Below are 6,324 nucleotides of genomic sequence, written 5' to 3'. Positions count from 1 at the left end.
TTGGGCTGGGAAGTGATGCCACATCCCCCATACAGACCTAATCTGGCACGATCTGATTACTATTTATTTCGAAGTTTTCAGAATTCTTTGAATAGTAAAACTTTCACAAATGACGATGATCTTCAATCTCACCTGATAAGGATAGAAATTTTATGAGCGAGGAATCATGAAGCTGAAAGAAAGATGGCAAAAGGTGTTTGAGCAAAATAGAAAATATATAATTGATTAAAAACTATTCTTTGTTAAAAAAGTGTTTTATTTTATTTTTGAATACCAAAATTTCAGATACGAAAAAAAGTTAAATCAATTCGGATTAATTTTTGTAAAGAATTTTCTATAACTATATCCACCCATCGTTGGAAAATTTTGGTGCAGCGCACAAATTTCAAACTCGGGATTCTATCCAAAGTTGCAGCATTTGAAAACAGCAATTCTAGTCGTTGTTTGGAATGTAATTTTAGATCAATTTAATGCTGCTAGTAAGATGCTTCCAGAATCTCAAGCTGAGTTGTCATCTGTTGTGCAGATCTCTAGTTCTCTGGCTCTATTCTTTCAGGACACGAGAGACAGATAATTTCCTGAATATGAAGAAAAAGCTAAAACACTATCCGTAGTCCAAGATTATTATCTTTACAAGAACCAGCTCCTCCTTATAATTTGAAAAATAATAAATTTTGTCAACGATATTTTTGATTTTGTTCACCCCAAATACGGGAAAGGTAAGGAAAAGAAGTACTTTTGAGAGTTTCAATTAGAACCTTATGAGATGGGGAAAACAACGTAAGAGGCAGTAGTATAACCATGTAAGACGGATGGACGAGAACAGATTTCCGAGAATAGTCCTAGAAAACAATCCGTCTAGCTCAAGGCCTCGCGGGAGACCACCTAAAAGGTGGAAAGATAGTTGGCATTCCACCTCTCAGGAAATGATGCAGAGGCAGCTTCAGAATTAACAGATCGACAGATCTCCAAGAAGTAGAAGAAGAAGAAGAATTAGAACCTGAAAAAAATTCACTACAAGTATATTGGTTATTAATGATTTCTTACAAAAAAATTTATTAATTATATTTTTCCAAGTTGAATTACAGCAGTGATTAGAACCAAATGATGATTTAGAACTTCAATAACTACATATAAAAGCCATTAAATTGATAAGCCTAAGCCTAGGAAACCAGCTGAAGAAGTTACTTCCTATAGACTAATCAGATTACTGTCTAAAATTATTAAAAATCAGAATAATACGAATTCTCAATGTAAACCAAGTTATTTCAAAGCATCAATTCGAAATATGCTGCCATTCAGCAAATGTAAAGGATAACAAATAAAATCATGGAAGACTTGGCAGATAAAAAGTATTGCTTCGGGATATATTTCGATATGAGCCAAGCCTTTGATAAAGCCTGGCAATTAGATCTATTTTACAAAATAACAATATTCCATCCTCTAGATTATTTCCTCATTCAAAAATTCTACTTTGAAGATAAGTACTTCATAGTTAAGTACCCAGACGAATACTCAACAATATACCTAATTAACGCAGGTATATCTCAAGGTAGCGCTTTAGGTTCAGTTCTATATCTTCTTTACACAGACAATTCATCCATAACATTCAATATATTTGGTGCAACATATGCCGTTCACACTGCTTTAGTAGCTGCATACCATGATCCTCAAACCGCACAACAAATACTTCACACAAATCAGGAAAAATTTGATGAATTCAAGTTTACGAGTATAAATCCATCAACTTGTCCTTCAGAGACAGATGAGGAAACTATTCCCCAACTCCACTTAATAAACGAGAGTGAGAATTCTACAGCCAAATATCTTCAAGTCCATATTGATAGGAGACTTTCATGGAAGAAATGGAATTTAGACAACTATATAGAATGATTGGAGGAAAATCACAACTATCTCTCGAGTATAAATTATTAATATAAGACAATATTCAAAGCTTTTTGGACATATAGAATTCAGCTATGGGATTCAGCGTCTTCTTTAAATATAAATATTATCGAGAGATTCCAATCAAAAGTTATGAGGAAGATAACAATTGCTCTGTGGTCACCGGTGAAAACTACAATAAAGCCTTCAGTCTTCCAATCGACTGGCTCAAAATTCATTATCCGTCGTAGGCTTAAAAATTCACCACTTCTCACATCACTAATAGATTTAACGTATTTTATATGGATTAAAAGTTTTAAGTAATGTCCTTTATGTACACTATTGGATTCTAGCATATTTTTTTAAGTTAACTAAAAGTGTTGATTAAGTAATTCCTTCTATATTTACTGTTATATTTGACTAACTTTAATTTTGATATACCTAGGTTTAATATATTTGTGATACATGTTTTGTGGTATTGGCTATTAAGAAGTTGTATAAACGAGATAATTAGAGAGGAAAACCACAGGGTTCTACTCCACAACTCGAAATGGAATATGCCATAAATAGATACTCAAGTTGTATCAACTATACTTACCTTTTTAAATATTCGTTTAGATAATTGCTATTAAAGTAAAGACACCGCAATTGTTGTTCTTTATTGTCATTTGTGCTATATTAACAACATTAAACAGTACTAGTTTGAATTATTTATTTCATCGTTTTCAATATTATAATACTTTTCACTAATAAAAAAAAACTTTCAACCTTAAATCAATATTTTGGTGACTTATACATTAGGTTTATATTAAATTCCTGCAAACTTAATCGCTATACGTTTGACGTTTCCATAAAAAAGTATAGATTTATTTGGATAATTCGACTCGAATTTTCCTTTACTCATTGGCAGGTTTTTCATAATTATTTGCCATGTTATTTGTAATTCAACTATATTTCGATGTGTTTCTAATTAAAAAAAAATGATGCTTAGTCCATATTATAAACAATGTCTATGAGTAATTATTGGAAACTATGGTTCAAATTCAAAATATTATGTTATAAACAAATATTTACCACATGAATTTATTTTTGTGAAATCATATCGAATGAAAAAAGTCTAGTCAGTTATTTTTTCAAATGAAATACTTTTAAAACCTTACACTTATAAGTCTAAATTGTACTAATATCTTTTTTCCAACTTTTTGAAACTATTTTCATTCGATCATATTTATCAAAATACAAAGTCACGCTCGCCTATATACAGACAAAAAGGCTTTATAAAAAAACCTGGCGTACCAGTCGAGTATTTTAATAATTTCTATCGCTACTTTTTATATACACTAACAATAACATCATATTGTATAAAATGTTTTATTTTTTATGCACTCAGTCATTTACAAGTTTACACACAACAAACGGAAAGATGTTGGTCTGACCTGCAGACATATTGAAAGTATTTAACACAAAATAGTTTAATAATCCTAATTGGATATTGACAAAACAGAAGATTGAATCAAACAAAAAGAGCAAAGTAGAACAGCTGAAGAAATAATCATTTGGATACAATTGAATGAATTAAGTAATTATATAAAATTCAAGTCAATATCAACAATTAATGCGAGAAATATTTTTTGTCTTTGTATTTCATGGTAAGTACTATAGTTATAATGTCGAGTTTGAGATTAAGAAATTACACAAAATTATTGACAAATACATAATTTCATTACTATAGAGTTTTTTTTGATGATGTATCAATAAAATACACAGATAGAAAGTTGCAGAAGACCAATTTCGAAAGCAAATAACGACGAAAAGAGCAGAGGACGGATGGAGAAAAAGAACAACTAGGTAATTGAATGAGCCATTATGTAATTCGGATCTAGCAAGTGTTGTTAGATACATACATAATGTGTGGCCAAACAAGTGAGGCTAGGCTCGGATGCACAACAAGTGAGGCGAGGCTAAAGAATAAACATCAAAGTATAACATTAGCGCACTTAAGAAATTTAAATGTTATGAATAAAAGAAAAGAGAAATGGCAGACATTGTGGAAAATTGTTATAAAAGTTTATAAAGAAAGAAAGCCATAGTCTACCTGTAGCCGTTTAAATACTTTATGTAAGCTTGCTGTTAATAACATACTACCCAAGAAAGGCTAAGAATCTTATGCTTATCCTCTCACAAAATCTAAGTTTTTCCATTCTTTTCTCTTACGAGTTTCCGAGGAGCCTTGCACAAGATTGTTAAAGAATACTTTACATATATCTGCCTTTTAGGAAGTAACTATGTCTATGGAAATGTCTAAATTTATCGAGTGCACTTTAAGCCAATCCTGTCCATTTCAAAACCAATATCAAACTATTTCAAAAGTTACTAACCACTAGCGATCTTGAATAAAAGAATGGCAGAATCTAATCATGCCAAACAATCCATGAAGCTCATTCTCAAACTCTCTATTCGAGGCTTATCAAAGCAAAACTCGCATTTTCCTCATTTTACGGAAATAGAGTTAGATATTATATTATTTAACTTAATTTGCCTCGCAGCATTCGGCAAAGTTAAAGCGTAGCTAAAATATATGGGATACATGGGATATAAAATTAAATGGGATATATCTATATCCCAAAACATGGCAATAATAGCAAAATTGCTCTTATCTAAGCTATACTACCAAAGCATAACACGCTTTATCTGCCTGACCAAGAGGAATAATCCGTAGCGGGTGGCGCTGACGAAACGAAATTGTGACAGCAGTATATGTATTCGAAAACTGATATCTCTTTATAGTCAATAATAAGAATTTGTTCGTTTCTATCTTCGATCGAAAAGATATTGCAAAAGTAGACAACGATCACTGATTCCAAAACTTATTTGGATATTCTTGAAAAACAAGGTATTGCTTGAGAATGACTGTCCAGTGATGGATTGGAAATCGAGTGGTAGAGAGTTTTTTAAACCAGTTGTTGACCTCTTGAGTTCTCACTAGCCAAGAGTTTCATATCTACGAAATATAAGTATAACAATTATAATCCAAATACCTAAATACCCTGACCTCTTTCAAAAAGTAGCAAAAAGCGATTTTTTCTGATTAGATCATTCCAATGGGCGTTCCAGTAAAAGCAACAAAACTAGCTGATGTTGATAAATTACTGATTTAGCATTTTGGAGAAGAATGACAGAGGAGAGAAAATTTGTTTTCAAAAACGTTCATGTCAGGTATCAGTCAAGCTGGAGCTCTCAAGACACTATCAACGAACTCGAAGAATACTTTTATGAACCAAAAACGCCAGAACTAGAAGAGGGTATTAATATAAAAATATGATTTTATATATACATTTTACTGTATTTTAATAAACGGTTAGCTTTTTCCTATTGCAAAACTTGTCATATTCCACCCAATCACTGCATAACTTTATTTTTTAATGATAGAAGTATTAATTTGTCATAATAGAAACTGAAAAAATAAACGTAGTTGAGGTTTTTAGCTTTTTGTGCAAAATTACCTAAAATGAATGTTACAAGTTTCGCTTTGATAGGCCTCATTTTCTTGATATATTTTGTACTACTTAATTTTTTCAGTATCTTATTTATTCTTATATCATATAAATGTTCTTTAATAAAATTGCAACCTATTTTCGAATGATCGCCTCAGTTTCAGGCGTATTCTTTAACATCAAAAGAGTTTGAAGCACTACATTTATTATTATTTAAGTTTGTATTCAATTTCTAAACTTAGCCCACTATTGACTGTAATTGTTTCATAAATACATGTTTTTTTTAGTACTGATCTATTTTCTTGCCTTTTTGTTTGAAGAAAGCTATCTTACATTGTTTTGTCACTGCTCTCTAGAGGAGATCCTTTTTAGGCTTCGTATATAAATATTAAAACCTACTAACTATTTTGTGCAGATCCAATGTGTACAGATCTTAACTGTCAAAATTCACTTGAGCTTTCTATACTATGTATGAAAAATCACATTTCATCTAAATTAAATAAAAATATATTTATACTATTATTTAATATAACAACAACAATGCTAACACTAGCAACAATAAGTATATATTTTTAACTTTTTAACAATTACAACAATGCAAAGCAGATTTTATATTTGTATATATGTAAATGAGATTTTACATATTTTTAAAAGTTAGTTTACCGAAAATCCTTATTAAGAAGAAATAAAACTATGCAATAATGGTACTAATCACAAATTATGTAACTGTTAATTATGGTATTCAATATTGGAGCAAAAGGCAAAGGAACCTTGTTCGTAATATTTAATTTTCAAATACAATTTCAGTGTTTGATTATAATTCTTCAATTCACTCTATATTGCATTTTATGGTATATTATTTAAAACTTATTCAATAGTTTGTGAAAAATAATATAACAGTAACTAACAAAATATGGTGGTTAATTAATTATTTCGTCAGACCTTT

The sequence above is a fragment of the Diorhabda carinulata genome, chromosome 1, assembly GCF_026250575.1.
Source record: "Diorhabda carinulata isolate Delta chromosome 1, icDioCari1.1, whole genome shotgun sequence".
NCBI classification, from domain to species: Eukaryota; Metazoa; Arthropoda; class Insecta; order Coleoptera; family Chrysomelidae; genus Diorhabda; species Diorhabda carinulata.
This window is presented reverse-complemented; position numbering follows the sequence as displayed.